General features: G+C 38.2%; 1 protein-coding gene and 1 long non-coding RNA gene across 4 annotated transcripts in view; one reads left to right on the top strand and one right to left on the bottom strand.

The window, feature by feature from the left end:
• Positions 1–6,742, top strand: part of LOC106870865 (uncharacterized) — an 823,882-nt gene that overhangs the window by 662,464 nt on the left and 154,676 nt on the right. The gene's annotated exons all lie outside the window — the stretch shown is intronic.
• The window catches only part of LOC128248139 (uncharacterized), a 13,487-nt gene continuing 9,123 nt past the window's right edge, over positions 2,379–6,742 (bottom strand). The window contains exon 3 of the long non-coding RNA XR_008264420.1: positions 2,379–3,951. This is a non-coding gene — a long non-coding RNA (uncharacterized LOC128248139). The remainder of the gene's footprint in view (positions 3,952–6,742) is intronic.

Genomic DNA, 6,742 nt, shown 5'->3' with positions numbered 1-6,742 from the left:
ATATATATATATATATATACATATATACGACAGGCTTCTTTCAGTTTCCGTCTACCAAATCCACTCACAAGGTTTTGGTTGGCCCAAGGCTATAACAGAAGACACTTGCCCAAGGTGCCACGCAGTGGGACTGAACCCTGAACTATGCGGTTGGTAAGCAAGCTACTTACCATGCAGCCACTCCTTGGTGTTTGGAACGTGAAATTTTTTTGTGAAGGTTTAGAACAGTTTGTAAGACCCAACTAGGGAAATCTCAGGCTGGTTAGTATCAAAAGAGTTCAATGTAGGAACAACATGTTTCAAAAACTTTATTCATCAAAACATAATGCCTTATACAAATAGGTTACATTGCTAATGATATAACTGAATATAATTTCAAACATAGACACAAGGCCAGATATTTGGGGGAAGCAGAATAGTTGAATATTATATCAACCTTGTTACATATCAAGCACTTTATTTTATGGAACCCAGAATGATGAAAAGCAAAGTCGATCTCAGCTAGTTTGAACTCAGGTTGTAAAGTATGTTTCTAGTCTGTGAATCCATTAGATCAGAGCTTATCCATGGTGCTTGAGTAACTGAGAGGAAGACACCTTCCTGAACGGAATACCTTGGAGATACTCCTAATTCCTTCTCACACTCTCTCCTAAATGTGAGTAGCTATTTATTGCTCTACAACAAGAACCTGTTCTACTCAAACTTCTTCTCTCAAACCTTAACCTCCATCTAACATACGGATGCAACATACACCCTCCCTGCGAGCTACATGGTGACTTCAAGAATGCCAGTGCTCAGAAAAAAAGCACCTAGTACACACTGTAAAGTTATTGGCATTGGGAAGGGCATCTAGCTGTAGAAACTATGCCAAAACAGACATTGGAGCACAGTGCAGTCCTTGAAGTCATTGGATCTTTTTCAAAGCTTCCAGCCCATGCGAGCATAGAACATGAACATTAAATTACAATGATACCACAAATCACAGAAAATTTCTGATATATGTTGCTTTGAGAACACTTGTTCTATATTTTCATTTTTAATAATTTTTTTTTCTAAGCTGACAAGCAACGGATTCCCAAAACCTTTGTTATTTGGATGTTCAGAGAAATATTTTAAATAATAATAATAATAATAATAATAATAATAATAATAATAATGTAAACATAAAATAATAATAAATTTGAATCCTACCTAGAAACTTTGCTGCTACTTTTAACAGGTCAAGTGGGTGCAATTAGATTTGATTAGAAACATACAATTTTAACTCATTAATATTCACTCCAAATTGATTGATTTGTTGTAACCTTTTTATGCAAATCTCATGGGAAGTTTCTTATTGCATTCATTTTCATATGTATACATGTAATACTTTTAATATGTATACATCAACAAAAATACCTTTTTCAATGTTGCCAGGAATTGGGTGAGGCTTCTTGAGGCAATATTCTAGGCCAGATAGCCTTTCTGATACCAATCCTTACTTGTTTACAAGTAAGGACCTTTATTCTACTGGTGTTTCATATGTCAAATCACCCAGCTACCTAAATTTTAGAGACAAACACATATATGTGTATGATGTGTGTGTGTGTGTGTGTGTGTGTGTGTGTGTGTGTGTGTGTGCACCAGGCTTCTGTAAAATTTCTATCAAACAAATAAATTTGTCTCACAAACAGCTGAGTAACCTGAGGCTATGAGAGAACACTTACTCAAAGTACCTTACAGTGGGATCAGCCTTTTTTAAAATTTATATATAAATGTTGGCTGTAGATAATGTACACATAATGTACCACACATAGATGCAGGTATGGCTGTGTGGTGAGGGGCTTGCTTCCCAACCACATGGTTTTATGTTCAGTCCCCTTGCATGGCACCTTGGGCAAGTGTTCTTCTATTTCTTCAGGCCAGCCCAAAGCCTTGTGAGTAGATTTGGTAAACAGAAACAGGAAGAATCCCATTATCTATCTATCTGTCTGCTTGTCTGTCTGTCTGTCTGTCTGTTTGTCTGTCTATCTGTCCGTCTGTCCGTCCGTCTGTCCGTCCGTCTGTCCGTCCATCTGTCCGTCTGTCTGTCTGTCTGTCTGTCTATCTATCTATCTATCTTTCTCTCTCTCTCTCTCTGTACCTATGTGTGTCTATATATTTATGTGTGTGTATCTTTGTATCTGTGTTTGTACACCCACCATAGCTTGACAACCGATGTTGGTGTGTTTATGTTCCCATAACTTAGTGGTTCAGCAAAAGAGACCAATAGATTAAGTACCAGGTTTTAAAAAAATAAGTCCTGGGGTCAATTTGTTAATTGAGTGTTTAATGTTTGGAAAGACATTTTGCTGAAAATAAACTTCAGCAATTTATATACAATTTAAAAACCAGTCCATGATAACATGAAATATGAAAAATACTTAACTGATCAAAGTTGGCACCCAAAAACATAAAATGAATAACTTTAAAGATATTTTCAAACAGAAACATACTCTGTTCAGAATATTTTTCATTTTAGTTTTAATATCTACTTTTTTTTATCTATTATTCCCATCTGCAAAATTTCTCTGTTAAACACTATTAAATGACACTCACTGTCCAAAAATATGTGTCTGTAGTACTGATTGTTCTGTAAGAGTAAGTAGACATAAAAATATGTAGGTTAGCTTTAGATTCAAGTGCTTCATATTCATATTTCCAGCAGTTCAAGCATGACTTGATTTTTCTTTGTAGACAAGTCAATGTACGTAATAAGATTAAAAAGTATCTCAAGCACTTTTAGATATCTGTACTTGGAACACTTTTCTCTGTTGAGAAATCAGTTTCTTATCTATGAATTCTATAAAGTGTTCACATAATCACAATCATGGTTATAATTAATCAGCCAACAAAAGATCTTCTATTTGATCATTTGATCTGTTAGAAATAACAAGCAAATCTCTCTAATTACATACTAATTACATTAATAGAATTATCAAAGCTTTGGAAAAAATCCCTTACAATATTTGTTCTGGTACTTTGCATTCTGAGTTCAAATCTCACCAAGTCAAACATCACTTTTCATCCTTTCAGAGTCCATAAAATCAAATAAAAGTGCAGACTGGAGGACTAGCAAAATTCTTAGATCATTTGACAAAACGCAGTATTTATTCCAGTGCTTCATATTCCAAGTTTCCATGCAAAATGTGGCAAACTTGTCTCTACCTAGCCAATAGTGGACCAAGTGGTTTGGTTTGAGCATTATTCCAACATGGAATAATGACTTGAGAGGATGAACCTCAATATATAAGAGGTGTCTGGCAGCTCACTGGAGCCAACATATTGATACCTATCATCCTTTGTCTGTTTCCTTGTCCTTGAAACAACTGTATGAAGTCCAAAAGTATGTATGGTTCAAGTTGGCACATTTTCATCACTTGAAAACAAGTCATCATTCAAATTGTTTGTTAATCATTGTTATGGCTTTAGGAATGTCATCATTAGTGATGAGAGAAATCATCAGTGAGAAAGATGTAGAAACAACATCATGTGTCAAAATAGACCAATCCTAAACTAAACTGCCTTCATAATGAATAATATAGGACAGAAAGCAAAACAAAAACAGTCAGGATAGTCATAGATCTGCTTGTTCAGATCAGAGTCATCCTAAGAAACAGCATTGAAGCCTAATCATCATCATCATCATCATATTATTTTTATTATTATTATTATTATTGTTATTATTATTATTATTATTATTATTATTATTATTATTATTATTATTATTATTATAAGGCAGCGAGCTGGCAGAAATGTTAGCATGCCAGGCGAAATGCTTAGTGGTATTTCGCCTGTCTTTACGTTCTGAATTCAAATTCCGCCAAGCTCAACTTTGCTTTCATCCTTTCGGAGTCGATAAATTAAGTACTAGTTGCATACTGAGGTCAATCTAATCGACTGGTCTTCTCCCAAAAATTTTGGGCTTTGTGCCTAGAGTAGAAAAAAAAATATTATTATTATATCATATACAAAAATAATGTTCCCATATACTTTAAAAAGAAACTCACACACTCCCTCTCTTGCTCTCTCTCTCTCTCTCTCTCACATATACACACACACACACATATGGGTGCAGAGCAATATATCAATGAAACTGTTACCTATTTCTCATTAATAAATTGGGAAACAATGAAATTGACTGATGTATAGCCATGATTAGAAATGCTAATGGAATATTGAGAGAAAAATGTTTGACTTTTTATATATATAAAAATACTCTGAGCTGTATGCTAGCATTAATGCAAATGATTCACCCTGGCCCAATTCCCTGGAGAACAATCAATTGTCCCTGATTATTTGAATAGTTGTCCCTCATAGCAACTATTGATATGTTACATAAGCTGGATAATTTTCATATCCGAGACCTTTGGAAATGGGCTGTGCGTGAGAAGACCCGGCAAGCCAAGTAAGATCGTTGCCAGTGCCCCTGGACTGGTTCTTGTGCGGGTGGCACATGAGATGCACCATTTTGAGCGTGGCCGTTGCCAGTACCGCCTGACTGGCTCCTGTAGGATTTTCGAGCGAGATCGTTGCCAGTGCCCCTGGACTGGCTTGTGCGGGTGGCACATAAAAGACACCATTTCGAGCGTGGCCGTTTTCGTGCGGGTGACACGTAAAAGCACCCACTACACTCTCTGAGTGGTTGGCGTTAGGAAGGGCATCCAGCTGTAGAAACTCTGCCAAATCAGACTGGAGCCTGGTGTTGCCATCCGGTTTCACCAGTCCTCAGTCAAATCGTCCAACCCATGCTAGCATGGAAAGCGGACGTTAAACGATGATGATGATGATGATGATGTATAAGTATGCATATATGTGTACATACGTTAATGTGTGTGTGTGCGCACGTGTAGATAGAAAGATAGATATCATCGTTTTAACATCTATTTTCAATGGTTGTATGGATCAGATGAAATTCATTGAGGTAGATTTTCTATGGTCTCTAACCCTCACCTATTTCCAAGTAAGGTATAATTTCCCTATTATCAGACTTATGAAAGGATGAGGCTCATTTACAAGTACCATCCAATGTTGAGACTAGAATACATACATAGGCTTCTTTCAGTTTCTATCCACCAAATCCACTCACAAGTCTTTGGTTGGTCCAGGTCTATAGTAGGTGACCTTTGCCTAAGTTGCTATGCAGTTGGACTGAACCCAAAAACCTGTGGTCAGGAGGTAAACTTCTTAAGCATATACACATGTGTAAGCACATACATAATATATATATATACTTTTATTTCTTTCAATCATTTTAGTGGAACAAATTGACCCCAGGACTTATTCTTTGTAAGCTTACTACTTATTCTATCGGTCTCTTTTGCTGAACCACTAAGTTACAAGGACGTAAACACACCAACATCAGTTGTCAAGCAATGGTGGGGAGACAAAGACAGACACACAAATACACACACACATGTGTATATATAAACAATGGGCTTCTTTCAGTTTCTGTCTACCAAATCCACTCACAAGGCTTTGGTCAGCCGAAGGCTGTAGTAGAAGACACTTGCCCAAGTTGCCATGCAGTGGGACTGTGGTTGGGAAGCAAGCTTCTTATTTCCTTACTGCCCACAAGGGGCTAAACATAGAGGGGGCAAACAAGGACAGACAAAGGGATTAAGTCGATTACATCGACCCCCAGTGCGTAACTGGTACTTAATTTATCGACCGCGAAAGGATGAAAGGCAAAGTCGACCTCGGCGGAATTTGAACTCAGAACGTCACGGCAGATGAAATACCGCTAAGCCTTTCACCCGGCGTGCTAACGTTTCTGCTAGCACGCCGCCTTCTTACCACACAGTCACTCCTGTGTTTATATATATATATATATATATATATATCATCATCATCATCATCATTTAATGTCTGTTTTCCATGCTGGCATGGGTTGGACGGTTTGAATGGAGACTGGCAAGCCAAGAGGCCACACCAGGCTCCAATCTGATCTGGCAATGTTTCTACAGTTGGATGCCCTCCCAATGTTTCTACAGCTGGATGCCAACCACTCTGAGAGTGTAGTGGGTGCTTTTTCTGTGCCACCAGCACGGGAGCCAGTCAGGCAGCACTGACATTGGCCACATTCAGATGGTGCTTTTTACGTACCACCACAACAGGCGCCAGTCAGGGGGGTGGGGGAGCTGGCATCAACTACACTCGGATGGTGCTTTTTACGTGCCACAAGTACGGTGAGCCAGTTAGGCAGCTCTGGCAGTGACCCACACATGAGTGAATGGTGCTTATCATGTGCCACCAGCACTGGTAATGGCCACAAGTACAATTTCCATTTAACTGTAATTTGATTTGATTTTGATTTACTTGACTCAATAGGTCTCCTCAAGCATGGAATGTTGCCCAACGATTCAAAGGTACTTTTTAAATAGCTGGTCATGCAACTCTGGTGTAGGCTGTGGCTATGACCTTACTTTCCTTGCTGGGTCTTCTCAATCACAGCATATCTCCAGAGGTCTCAGTCTTTTGTCATTGCCTCTGTGATGCCTAACGTTTGAAGGTCATGCTTCACCACCTCATCCCATGTTTCATTGCCGTGAAGCATGGCAGTTTGCACACATGCATCGTACAATCTACCTTTCACTCTGAGTTAGAGGCTCTTTGTGACCAGAAGAGGTAGGATATATATGTATGTGTGTGTGTGTGTGTGTGTGTCTCTCTCTCTCTCTCTCTCTCTCTCTCTATATATATATATATATATATATATATATAT

This window comes from Octopus bimaculoides, chromosome 6 (genome assembly GCF_001194135.2).
Source record: "Octopus bimaculoides isolate UCB-OBI-ISO-001 chromosome 6, ASM119413v2, whole genome shotgun sequence".
NCBI lineage: Eukaryota > Metazoa > Mollusca > Cephalopoda > Octopoda > Octopodidae > Octopus > Octopus bimaculoides.
The sequence above is the reverse complement of the archived record's forward strand: the minus strand, read 5'-3'. Positions and strand labels throughout refer to the sequence as shown.